At 41.8% G+C, this 14437-nt stretch overlaps 1 protein-coding gene across 2 annotated transcripts in view; it reads right to left on the reverse strand.

The window, feature by feature from the left end:
- MOB3B (MOB kinase activator 3B) overlaps window positions 1-14437 on the reverse strand; it is a 191026-nt gene that overhangs the window by 18072 nt on the left and 158517 nt on the right. The window lies entirely within an intron of this gene.

The raw sequence follows: 14437 nt of genomic DNA on the forward strand, positions 1-14437 counted from the left end.
ATATGAACAGGAGTACCTGTTCCGTTCATATGAACTGAAGAGTCTACCTCTTCAATCATTAGGCCATAAAACTAAAACCAACTTATGCTGGATGTGGTCAAATATATTTATTTGACTCCTGCCCATTTGCCAATATTTTTCAAAGATTAATAAGATAAAATCCCTGGAGTGTCCTCGGTGAGCTCACTCGGTACTTTCGGCCGGTTCCCCAGAGCAGAGGTGGTGTCCGGCAGGTTTCTGAAGGCTCTACTGTTTAGAGTGAACGTGTACAATAACAACAGCTGCTTCATGGCCCGGGCCTGGCAGCGACAGGGTCAACAATCTGAATGCCAACTGGCGATGACACTGGTCATGTCGAGTGAAGCCAATGACAAAGGAACAGATGTGCTCTGTGTTCCTTGGGGCCAGCGGCACCACAGTCAATGCAGACCAGCAATGGTGATGGGGCATGGGAGCAGCAGGATGTGAGGCTGACACCAACTCAATCAAATGACCACTGTCTTGTCTGCTTAATTCGAACTGTGTACATTCCCCAATGCTTGCAAGCACACACACACACACACACACACACACATTCCCTACCCCCTCAACCCCCTACCCCACCCCCCCCCCACTCCACTTCATATGCTTAGAAGTTCTGGGCTTTCAAGATAGGGGAAAACTCAAAAAATTACACTTCAGTGCACTGTGGATGTGCTGCCAGGATTGTAATGGGCCAGACCCTGTCCTGCCTATGGTGGGCTTTATATAAGGCAGGAATGCAAAATGATGGCTCTTAGGCAAACTGCACACCTAGAAAGAATTTGTTAGGCCTATACGTTTAAAAAATGAGATGAAGTGAAATAAATATAACAAAGTACAAGAACAGCTCTAATTAGTCGCCAACATTTAAAATTCTTAAGGGTTCACCTAAAATGTTGGGAGTTCCAATTTCTTTTGATTTGGAAATTCTGGGTCCCAACTTCCCTAGTGAAACCATTAGCTGGAGTCACATGGTGGTGGCTCCCAGATCTTCCTATTTCTTATTACCTACTTGCTAACACACATTTGCTACCTACCCGGCTTCTGTAGGCTTTGGGTTTGGGTCATCTGATCCACAGACATTAAGTTTCTTGAGGCATGCATCATGCCTTTTTAGTTGCCCCAGCACTCAGCACCAGCTCTTTATATACTGCCATGCTATTTGAGTCACTAAACAACGTACATTCCATGTGCTCAGAGCTGATGTGACTTGACTATGGCTTCACAGCCAGATGCTCTTCTATCCAAGGATTAGAACCTTAGGAAATATCCTAGTTCCAATCAATGATCAGAAATCATTTGAATCAGTGTGTCTCTGAGCAAAAATCTGCCTCAGCAGAGGTCGTGTCTGGGTTGTAGGGTCAGACTGCATGTGTTTAACTCCTGACCCCATAGAGTTGTGTGACATTGGACAAATTACTTCACCACTTTGTCTGATTTTCTTCTTCTCTAAAATGGAGATAAAAACAGTATTTATCTCATAAAGTTGCATACAGATTAAATGAGGTAATACATAAACCTATTTCCTATAGCACCTTGTCCACAGCTTTATTAAAAAATTTCCCTATCCTCAGATTATTTATTATATTCTCAGAAGATAAACATATCAAATTTTAAAAGTATATAATTATCATAGGCCATTTAAAGTTCCTCTATGTTGAGGTAGTTTAATAAGACATAGACATAAATCTCTACTATAAGTCTGTTTCAAAATAATTTCCTATTATAAATAAATAAAGTTTAAAAAAAGGCAGTGGACAATCCATGTCATTCTGAATCTACAACGTGCCAGAACTGGAAGGAAATCAAAATCTTCCCTAATTCAGCAGATTTATACTTTACTTTGGTAGCAGAAACCACTTCTTCTGATGCAACCTTATGTAAAAACCACTAATTAATGAAAAAACATGGCAGATATGGTTGAAGAGGAGGTGAGCACCCAGACTCTGGATCTGGCTTTACCCTGCATGTTCACAGAACCTGTTGCTAAGGACCACTGATTTGGGCTATGCACCCTCATTTTACCAGGGGGAAAACTAAGACCATTCATATCTCTACATGGATAGGAGGGTTCAAGTCAGGGACCAAGATTGACCTGTCACAGTATCCCCAGAGCCTAGCCATGTGCCTAGAACACAGGGCCCTGGCAGCACTAAGGTTTGTGTGATGAGGGCTCTAACACGTGTGAGGTGCCATGCTGAAGTGGTGAAGTGGTGAGGTCTGGAGGGGATGGGCTTCTAGGGTGTGGTAATGATTGCTGCCAGCAAAATAACACCATTATGGTTTAGGGTCAGGGTATGGGTTAGGGTTAGGGTACAGGTTAGGGTTATGGTACCAGATTCTAGGGCAAGGGATGGGGTGGAGGAAAACAGCCACTTTTGTACTTAAGCTTTTGTATTTTGCTTTTGTACCTAAGCAAACAAAAGTAGTGGGGTTAGATGCCATCTAAAAAAAAATCAAGATGAGGGGGGGGCCACTCTTCAGCCGAGGCATCTTACTGGACCTTCAATTCTGCCCAGACATTTGGGAATAGATGCTATTAGTTTCCAAGTGTGATGCCTGGACCACTTACATCAGAATTATCTGGGAGCTTATTAAAAATGCAGATTCATGAGTCCCATCCCAGAACTACTGAAACAAAAATTCTAGCAGTGGAACCTACGCATTTATTTTCCACAAGCTCCCCAGATGTTCTTATGTGGGAAAAGTCTGGAAAGCACCATACTCAATCTCACTGGGTTCACCAATGGTGGCACATAAGAGCTGTCCAGAGAGGCGTACTTTGCTTGGGTCCTACCCTTGGAGATTCAGATTCAATAGGCCTGGGATGGGGAAGTAGGGCTGAGATGCTTTCTGAACTCTCCCCAGGTGATAAGCAGCAGAATGGTTTACAATTATTCATAACTGATTGCCAGAGGGAAGGGAGAGCCACCTGTCTCTGTGATATGAAATATTCCTGCTATTATAACCAATGAAAACACAGATATTCTAATTGGTACTCAGGGATAAATTGCTACTTTCCCTTTCAGTTTGTCTTGTTAACTAACCACCCAGGCAGCTGGGAGACAAAAGTTTTCAGGGAAGACTTGGCAAATCATTATTCTTGTGAACACTGAAGTTGTTTTAAAAATATATTGCATGCATTTACTAAGCATACATTAAAAATAAAGTTTACTGAAGCATACTCAGTCTTATAAAATGCTTCTACCTAAATGGACAATTTAATGAACTTTCATAGGGATTTGCTGCCAGGTAACTACCATGTTGAGATATGGAACATTTCTGTCTCCTCCGGAATTTCCCTCCTGTCCCATTGCAGTCAACCTCTACCGCCTCCCCTGGCCCCCTGGCAACCACCAATCTACTTCTGGATACTGTTGATTAGTTTAGAGTGCTAGAATTTGATATAAATGGGATCAAACAGTATGTACTTTTTCTGTTTTCTTTTGCTCAGCACAATTTTTTTTTTCAAGATTTTATTTATTTATTCATGAGAGACATGGAGAGAGAGGCAGAGACACAGGCAGAGGGAGAAGCAGGCTCCATGCAGGGAGCCCGACGTGGGACTCTATCCCGGGTCTCCAGGATCACGCCCTGGGCTGAAGGCGGTGCTAAACCACTGAGCCACCTGGGCTGCCCAAGCACAATGTTTTTAAAATTTCTCTGTAACATGAATTATATTACTTGTTTCTTCTGTTTCAAAGGTAAGAGCACAAGACTGCAGTGCACTCTTTAAAGAATGAAGGCAAATTTCTGGAGTGATGGAGGGCAGATTCCTGAGACAACTGGCTTCACTGTCTTCTTCAAGGAGCTTGGCTAGGAATGGGAGGAGATGGCTACCACTCTGAGGTAACGGTCATGGGAGTTTTCACTGAGGCAAGTGATTACTGGAAAATGAGCACTTTGGAGGCAGCAGACCTGAGCTACAGAATGTGGGAAATGAAAAAAGGGAAAAGCACAGGCCAAAGGCAATACCGCCTGTTAAAAATTTGGTCTCTGTAGTAGCTTAAAAATATATTAGAAAATCCTTTGATATTTCTCTCTTCAAGAAATAGAGGTGAATTCCCCCTCTTAAGTGTGGGCTGGACTGACTGACTCACTTCCAAGAATAGAAAATGGTGGAAGGGGTGGTTTATCACTTCCGATACTAGTCCTTAACAGTATGGTGGCTTCCATCTTGGTTTCCCTCTTTGGGCTCAGGGAACAGTTAGCACAGACCCAACATGGTATAGAGTGAGGGAGGTCTCTCTGAGGAAGGGACAATTAAGCCACAGCTTGCAGGCTGAGCAGGACTCAGGAGGACATGGAGGCTGAGGGCTCACGTGGATCTCTGGCCTGGATGTGAGAGGACACAGCCCATTCAAGAAACTCTATGAAGTTCTCTTTGGAGTAATCTGCATTCTCTTTCTTCATCCAAACCTACCTGTATGCATTCATTTTTATTTATTGGTCCAGGTACACTTAGATTCACAACGTAATAGGAATCTGCTAGAATCTTCTAGTTCCACCAGAAGTGTGGAACTAATATTGATTCATATACTATGTTCTAGTACTATACTATGGCCTAGCTGGCTTTGTGGGTGGCTGATATCTCTGTACCTATGCATAAAATTATTTCACAGGAAGAAGTGCTCCTAAGACCACACAAGTCCCTAGGATAGAGACTGCCCATGCTCTTATCTTCATGCTTTTATGTGGTGGAACAGGTGGGTGGTCAGAGAAGATATACTGTTATATTTCAATAAATAAAACCTTCTCGAATTCAAATCCCAATATTCATTTGACATCTTTTGGAGCCAAAGAATCTAGTCTTATCTGGCAGGAAAATTTGAACTAGTCTAGACTACACAAAGCAGCCCAAATTTGGCAGTCTTATCTATGGGCATCAAGCCATACTGACTATTCCCATTTTCATATAAATGCTCACAGAGATGAATTATATCCTACTGTGACTGACACTCTGCAGCAATTTCCAATACAGCAGACATAATAAAGTATAATTATGATTTGGTGCTCCAGAGACCAATAGCACTCCTGAGGTACTGAGCTGTTCTCTGACATGGAGATTCTGACACTAGACCTAGGGAGAAACACTGAATGTATGATTTTGAGTTTTATCTGTTTTTCATCTGTAAACTAGGAGAGCGGTGGCCAACAAGTAGACACAGGCGGCCTTTGAGCACTTGAAATGTGACTATTAAGATCAAGAAAGTAATTTTAATTTTAATTAACTTTAAGTAACCATGAATAGTTAGTAGCAACTGTATTGGATGGTGCAGCTCTAAGTAATGGATCAAAGGGTATGATTCTTTAAAATCATGAGTTTCTTAAAGAATGGAAATGGATCTTATGTAACTGTCACTCTGGCACTCAGTGCAGTGTCTGGAATATAGGTTTTTAAAAAATACTTTTTAACAAAGTAAAAACACTCAGCAGTCAGGCACTCAGCAGCCAGAAGAGAACTGAGCTCATAATAGAGAAGGTAGGTTATATAACACTGCATAGTTAATATTTCCCAAAGGGTATTTCAAAGCTTTAGATATGCAAAATACTCTGTAGAGAAAGGATTCCCTGATCAAATAAATCTGCACGTCTGTCCTGTCGCATGCTTTACCTGGAGGGGTAGGACGCACATTAGGGTGTTAAAGACACCAGAATAGCTTTATTGACTCATTGTTTCCCATGATTACTTGACCAGGGAACTCCCCTTCCAATCTAATACCTTTTGACATCCCTTAGAATTAGCAGATTCTGGGAAAAATACTTTGGGAGATGCTGTAGTAATGACAGAGTGAGGGAAACTTCCAATGAATTCCTTGAAAGCAGGGCCCTGATTTTCAGCACATGCTCAGCAAGCAATAAATGTTTACTGAATGGTCTAGAAATAATTCCCTTCCGCTAAACATCAGAAGCAGTCTAAAACCATTCCCATTCAGCCAAGGTAAGAGATAAGGCAGTGTGTGACTTGTAAGCCTAGGCATTCTTAGGCTGCCGAGGCAGGCATACCTGCAGAACTGGAAGATAATCATTACACAGAAGTATGTAATGGCAAACTGGAACAGAAATAATAAGAGTTTTGAAATATATGTGTGTGTGTGTGTGTGTTCATAATCTCTATGCCCAGTGTGGGGCTCAAACTCATGACCTTGAGATCAAGAGTCACATGCTCTGCTGAGCCAGCAAGGACCCCCTGGAAATATACTAATAGTGTTTTAAGACTTTGTACTTTAAAAGTTAAACCACAATTGGGAATTCACTGTGATTAGAATATTAACCTCCATACAAAGGAATCAATCCAGAGATATAGGGTAAATACATCCAGATAAAACAGGATGGTCCTAGGGTTAAGAAGAGAATGGTCCTAAGGAAAAAAAAAAAAAAAAAAAAAAAGATAATACAAGAATCTGATTGAGACCAGGGTGGTACTAGTTTCTTACTTATTTCTTTAGTTACTTCTGGGCTTTGGGCTTTGCTAATACTTAATAAGAAGGGATTGAAATTAACTCTAGATCTACATGATAATTTCAGCTAAAGATTATTTATGGTTATTATATATACACATATGCTTAAATTTAATGAAATGTACATAGACCATTCCATGGTCAAGAATAATCTCTTTTCAATGAATCCCTTTTGTTCTCTTTTAAAACTTGGAAGTAAAAAAAAAAAAACTTCAAAAATCTTTTCAGATCCAAATGAGTAGAGGAATCCAGATGGGAAAAACTCCAAGCAAAATCTTTCATCAAGGTCATGAAACCCTTTGCAGTGAGGTGCCTGTCCCTGCAGGGCTAGATATGTTACGTATACAGAATCCACAGATTTCATATGCTCTAAAATCACTGAGATCTGCCCCCTTAAAACAGAGGCTTCAAAATGAAAAATGCATACACATTGTAAAGATAATACTACCTCAACATCCTACTCCAGGAGGGACCACTCCATATCCAGGGAAAGTTGAATTGTTTAGTCCGTGGTAATTGTGTAATCTATCTCCAACTACAGTCACAACGTGGTCTGTACCATCACCAGCTTGCTCCTTTGAGCATTTCTGTCACAGCAACTCTGTGAAGAGGGGAGCAGATGACATGGCCAGAGATAGCAGGGAGGGCACTCAGAGCCACTGGTCCTGGACACACAGACCATATCTGATCCTTGACCCAACCAAAACCAAAAAAAATTAAAACCAGTCATCATCCTACAAACCAGAAGCAAAAGGTCTCTGGACATCAGGAGAGAATAAATAAACTGAACTGACAAAGACATGTGGCTGATTTTGCCACATTCCCAGTAACTCAGCACAATGCAGTTCATTGAAAATAACCCCACATTTCTTTGCTATTTTTCAAATTGACACTTTACAGTATGTCTGCCAAGGCTCTTAAAATGGTCTCTGGCTGGCATTCCCACTCAGCTGTGTTGCCCTGAACAACCACTACCAGCTGATGCCACGTTAGACACACACACATACACATTGTCTAAACTGACAAAGCTCCGGGAATGCAAACTCCAGCTACTCTCTGTGCCAGCGTATCCCCTTTGATGCCATAGTGGGCTTTAACCCATGAAAGTCTCACCAAACAAGAAGAGGCCACCTTGGACCAGAGATGATGAACTTGGGGACATGCCAAAGATCATAATCTCCGTACTCAAGCTGCGGGGACTCCTGTTATGGGCTCTTTTACATATGAGAAAACTGAGGCCCAGAAGTATTACATGCCTTGCTCAGGGCTGGACAACTACTGCAGTAACATAATAGCAGGAGCATCACTGTAGTAGAGGCCCAACTGCCAGACTCCTAGGCTGAAGACCTTTCTTCTTTAATCCCTGTGCCCATGTCTAAGCCACTGGGCTGCAAGTCAAGGAAACTGCCTGACAAGAAGCATCCCAGAGGACTTTGCACAGATGATGTTTAAAAGAAAATGTCCTTTTCAGAAGCCCACAGTGACCCTTTTGGGGAGCAGCTCTGGCTCATGTGAGATGCTCTGCTTCTTTGCACAGCCCTGATCTGATCTTGCCATTACAGGCCAACCTTGGACTCACCCCAGCATCTTCGAGGGGAGTGCAGGAAAGACCTGGCCACCTCTTAGGGGAATAGAAGGTCAGCAATTCTGTGCTTAGATGGGTTGTGCTGAGGACTTTATGGAACAAGGCTTTCCAAATCTTTGGTCTCCAAAGTACCCTGGTCCTAAGGTATCTATTGTTAAAGAGGTGGTTTTGAACTAAAGCTTAAAATCATTAGGTGCATGAAACTCAATCATTAGCCAACTGGGGGAGGAGGAGGAGCTTTGGTGTGACAGAATGGCAGTAATGGCAGAGAGGGATGTAGTTTAGATATGGAGAAACTGCCAACCACACCTGTTTGAGGTAAAGGTAACAAGTGTGAGGAAAAGTAATATATGCAAAGAGCTTAATGGAATGAATAGCTGGAACTCAAGATACGGAGCTACTTTTATTTCTTGAAAATGCTTGTGTGCCTTGTGCATGCTAAGAATTCAGTGATGGGCGTCCTACAATGATGTAGGAGAACCGAGGAGTGAGAATGAACAGGGCCAGGTTTCTTTTCTTTCTGTGAAGCCCTCCCCTGTGAGGAGCTTCATCTCCCTCTCATCTCCCTCTTTCCATCTTCCGTCTTCTGTCCCCCATGCAACACTGGTGGGTGGGGTGGGGGCCCAGGTGGAGGCAGGGAGGGGAAAACTCAAAATTTAGAGACATATCACATAGGTGAAGTGTTGTCCAAAGTTTACTTCATGGATCATGATCTTTATAAAATGTTAATGAGTGATAACAAAAGAAAAAAAGATTTCAGGAGTCAAACGTTGTTACATTGAGTGGGCCGTACAAAACTGAACCGATTTCTTCACTGCATTGACTTCTCAAAGCCTTTAATCTGCAATTATACACTGTGGGTCTTCAGGGCGGGAGATGATGTAGCATTTTGGAAACTCACACTTGACCAAGGGAAAGATGTTTGTTTTCACCCAGCATGACTCATGACCAGCCTTTTCTTTTGAATAGAGTTGACACACAATGTCACATTAGTTTCAGGTGTACAATATAGTGATTGCCGAGTTTATACATTACAATATGCTCCCTTGCTATCTGCCACCATACAGCGCTATTACAATATCATTGACTATATTCCCTCTGCTGTGCCTTTTATTCCCATTACTCATTCCAGGACTCACATTTTCAGGAATACTCTTGGCCAATACTGATCCTTAAGATTTTTCTTCTTTGCTTTACTTTCCCATACTACTGAGCTAACCTCTAATCCTAGAGAAGAGATGAAGTGCTAAAAATAGTAATTCTCACATCTGAGAGTAATTGTCATGTAGTGTCTTGCTCCTCAGAGTGTGGTCTGGGAACAGCTACATTGACATCACCTGGGAGCAAAATGTGCACGCTCAAGTCCCACTCCAAGTGTACTGGATTGGAATCTACAGTTTGGCAACACGTCCAGGTGATTCATATGCACAGTAAGTTTGAGATGAAGATTCAGGGTGCTTGGTAGTAGGCAGTAACCTCAATTCTGATTTGGCATGTCTGTGTTGAGGCCCAGGGACTCACATTTTAAAATGTCACCTCCTGAAGATTCTGATGCAACTGGTGTAATGACCGCTATTAAGAAACACTGATTTGATCAAAGAGCTTCTACAGCCCAAGTGGCCCGCTTATAAGGTAAAAGAGCAGCCCCTGATAACATTTGGCTTCCCAGCAGCACCTCTGCAAGATAGGTGCATAACAATCACCTCATTATTAGAAATAAGGAAATGAAATCCTGGAGAGAGAAGGAGAAGGCTCTGGACCAAGGTCACCCAGGGGTCAGCAGGTGCATGTGGGTGAGCATACAACCCTCCTGCCTTTCCTCCCCATCTCCTCAACCTCTCTCCTCCCCCATCATCAGCTCTTTATTCACCAGCAACTGCACTGCTAACAGCCCTCTCTGAGTCTGCTTTTGTGTGTAGTGAAAGGCCAACAAACACTGCTGGTTATTAGTGCTTGCTAATGATAATTCTGATTAGCTCAATTTTGTCAGCTGACTCAAGCTGCCAGGGGCCCACAGCAGCCTGCTTATTCAATCAGGGCCTGGCCTATTTTCTAATTACTAGCATCATTTGGGCTCGTTTCCTCCAACTGTGAATTTGTTTGAGTTCAAGTCATCTTCAGCTGTTTCATTTACATGAGAAATGGATAATCTGTCACGTCTGTGTCTCCTCTCCAGTCTCCCCCTCCCTGTTGGAGACCAGATGAAATGGGTTCCCAGGCTGCTGCTGACCAGCAGGTCCCAGTGGGAGCCATGTGGCAAGCCCTTTGGGGGATGGACACACTGGCCTTCCTCATTGCGCTGGCCAGAGTGACCTCTTCCCAGCTTCTGAATTCCAAATTGTATTCCCACTCTGAGGCCTGAGATGGTGACAAACTGTCCCAGTTTGCTGGGGACTGAGAATTTTCCCAGGACATGAAACTTTTAGTGCCAAATCGGGGAGGGTTAGTCACCTGGACACAGTAGTATGAGAATGTTCAACAACCCCCCACCCAGGTGATCTAGTTAGAATCTAAAATAGAGAACTGACTGGACGTTGGGGTCCTATTTTTCTCTGTCAGGGCTAAGACTGATGATGCATCCCTTCATTGCTTTGTGACTAACTTTGCTTTTAATCTTACTGCTAATCCAATAGGATGAAGCTTTATTTCCTACAATAAATAAGTGTAAGTCTGCTGGCATGTTCTGAGATGAAGGTGGCTCCAAGGAGAAATAATTGGTGTGTAATTCCTTTGAATGGAGGCACATCATCCCCAAACTACTCTTCCTAATTCAAAACACATTAAGCATTTAGTATGTACTTGGCAACATGGACATGAGAGCATATATCCTGCATAGTCCCAACCCTCAAAGAGTTGACCATCCCACAGGAGACACCAATACAAATACAATAAACTATGTTACAAGGCTACCCAGGGGATCGTTAGGATGGCAAAAGGCCATGGGAGCTGAGAAGGGAGAACTGGGGTACCTCTGCTTATGTGCCAGCTCCTTTATATTCATTATCTCACTTAACAGCCAACATTTCTTAAGCACTTACCATGTGAGTAATCCATTTAATTTTTACAATTCAGTGATTATCCCCATTCTATGAATAAGGAAAATAAGGCTTTCAAAAACCAACTATCTTGCTCAAGACTGCAAGTTAGTGAATGAAGAGTTTGAACCAGAGAGTCTGAGTCTTATTTTAAGCACTGAGACTGAATCTCCTACCCTGTGGTGTGCTAGATTCTCAACCAGTGTGCTGGACGCTTAGTCAACATCAGACAAAAGTTACAAGGTAGGCTCTGGGAACAGAAGAGGGTGGCTGTGCATGGCGGAAGCATGGCAGAGAGAAACATGAGGAGGGGTCTCTGAGTTCTACACTGTAGAATCCCAAGGCATGATATGAGGAATGTCCCACTGGAGGTGTGGGAACTCTGGGAATGCTGACATTCTAAAGGAAACTGGCTGGCCTTCTGGCCCTTTGCTGCTTTAGATTCTAAAGAATGTATGCTAGAATGTGAAGCCAAATGCCTGACTTCTTTATCATCCTTCAAGAGCTCACGATTAGTATGTCATTATTTTCCATTTTTTAGACTGCATCTGTAAATTTTTGAAAGCATCTTTCTTATGCCTTAGAACATCTGAACAACTTATGTTGCATATATAGGATATTTGATAGATGCAAATAAAATAAAAATGTATTGATTTGGCATATTTTGGCTGATTTTAATATGTCCATTGCTATAGTCAACTTAGAAGTTAGGTATTCTAGCACTATCAACTACTGAATGTGCTCATTTCAGTAATAACAATCCACAAATACAGTCTTCTTAGTGGACACTGGACTATGCTAACTATCCAGAGCCTGACATTATATAATTATTGTCCTCAGAAACATTCTCAATATCTTTTTGTTATTTCATAGGTTTTGGGTTGTAAAATGAACACATAATTTCAGACAATTAAGCACAGAAAACACTTGTTAATATGTAAAAGCATTAAAATTAATGACCCTGCAATTATAATTAAGAAAACATAAAGGTAGGAAGGATACTGTTTCAAGCAAGATCTAAAGAAATAAAAGGTTCTAGGGGAAAAAACTGATACCCTTTTGCTCACTTCCACTGTTAACAACTCTTGGTTAATCCAATCAGTTTTTCCTCAAGCCTCCAAAGAGGCTTTCATCTGGAATATTGGGCCATCCAGGCCTGTCTGTGACTCGACTTCCAGGCAGCTCCAGGCACTGCCAGGTGTTAGAATCCATGGGGCTCTTCTTCAGTTATAGAAAATAACAGAGTTTTTTGATGGCAAAGAAAGGCCTTCTCTACTAGCTCATACTCAGCTTTGTCTTACAATGGCCTTTATGCTTCTAGATGTATAGAAGAAATTGACTTTTGGCTCTATCTATCTGGTGTTTCTGCTCCTCTAGCTCAGTGAAACTAAAACAGTGAGTGCTTAGGAGAACCTTTTCCTTCTGGTGGACCTTTGGGGAAGGTATTTCCCCTCACAATTCCTCCACCCTTTTCATTTCTATGGCCCCTAGTCACTCTTTCCTTTGTCCTTGACATTTTCTAAAATTAGCTTTATCAACTCTTTCCAGGCTCTTAACTCCCTTGAGATGTTTGCACAACTTTTACTTCTTGTAGTGACTGTTTACCCATGCCTGCCTTTAAACAGGACAAAGTAGGAGAACTCATCAGGAAGCATTTCAGTTTCCACACTACTTGTCCAACTGAATTCAGAGACAACTTAGCTCTTGCCCCTAAGAATTTTCTAGAAAGCTACTGTAAAAGAAAATGAAGGAAAAAAAGTACTTCCTTAACCAGTGTTATATCTTATTTGTGCCCAGAAAGTCTTGCTTTGTTCCAGAACTCCTGGTGATGCAAACAAAAATATTTTTTTACCATGTACTTTCATAGCACAATAACAGATTTCAAGTTGAGAAATTCTAAAGGTGATCTATAAGCTTTTTTTTTTTTTTTTGCCAGATACAAGTACTGTACCATATTAAAATGTCTTTTTCTTTTTTCGTATTTTGATTCTTTAACATCATAGCCTTGCTATAACCTTGGAGGGCAGCTCCTTCCAGGACTAGACAATTCCTGATGTAGTAAACAACTCACTCTTCAGCTATTTACTCCCCAAATAATACAAACTAATAAATCCAAAGCCCATAACCCCAACCACCTCTTCTATGTCTCTCACCCTTAGGGCTACTATTGCCTTCCCCTAGTCACCCAGGGCCAGGTTCCACACAATTAAGACAGCCCCAAATCCCCAGAGCCTCCTGAAATGATTCAAATTAGTCAATTCAATTCTAATCTTCCTTAGTTTGACTCACCTGTTCCTTCCCTGAGGGGCCACATTAAGGCTTTGGCCCACATTTTCCCTGCTACCTCTGCCTCTGACCAGCCCTGGTAGTTCCCCATGTGCTCCCCCTCTCCCTCCTCATGATATGGTGTGTCCCCTTCTCTTTGGATCTACGAGTATAATAATTTATCTTTTCAATGGCAATGGTTTCCTGATCTGTTGGCCTCACCATACATAAATAACAATAAAACCTATATTTTAAAAACATATACATAAAGAAAAAGGAGTAAGGACTAGCCTGGTCTTTGCTTTGCTCATTATTCAAATGGACTTGGATGAAAGTTAGTTGCTCTGTAAATTGTACTTTGCAAAACTGACACTTCTAATGTTTCAAGGAAAAAAACCCATGATTTTAGTATAAAGCACTGTACTATATTGGTTAAGAAAGTACTTAGTAGAGCTGACTAGAAATAGCTGTGATGAGGGCATCCACATGAAGATATTACATGTTACAAAAGATGTTGGAAGTTTTAAGGTTCTTTGGCTTGTAAAGTACAGATTGAGTCCATCTGTAAAAATACCTTATGAAGAAAATACAAGGACCCCCCCATTCACCTAAACAATCATTGTAAATTTTTTTTAAAATCAAATGTTTTGGGGGATCCCTGGGTGGCTCAGTAGTTTAGGGCCTGCCATTGGCTCAGGGCGTAATCCTGGAGTCTCGGGATCTAGTTCTGCATTGGGCTCCCTGCATAGAGCCTTCTTCTCCTTCTGCCTGTCTCTCTGCCCCCCCCCCTCTCTCTCTCTCTCATGAATAAATAAATAAAAACATAAATACATAATACATAAATAAATAAATAAAATCTTAAAAAAAATCAAATGTTTTGGATTTTAATACATCCTATTAAAACTGCATCACAAGAGATTCAGTATGAAAAGCAAAGTCCTAGGGCAGCCCGGGTGGCTCAGCGATTTAGTGCTGCCTTCAGCCCAGGGCGTGATCCTGGAGACCTGGGATCGAATCCCACGTCAGGCTCCCTGCATGGAGCCTGCTTCTCTCTCTGCCTGTGTCTCTGC

The sequence above is a fragment of the Canis lupus genome, chromosome 11, assembly GCF_011100685.1.
Source record: "Canis lupus familiaris isolate Mischka breed German Shepherd chromosome 11, alternate assembly UU_Cfam_GSD_1.0, whole genome shotgun sequence".
Classification (NCBI taxonomy): Eukaryota; Metazoa; Chordata; class Mammalia; order Carnivora; family Canidae; genus Canis; species Canis lupus.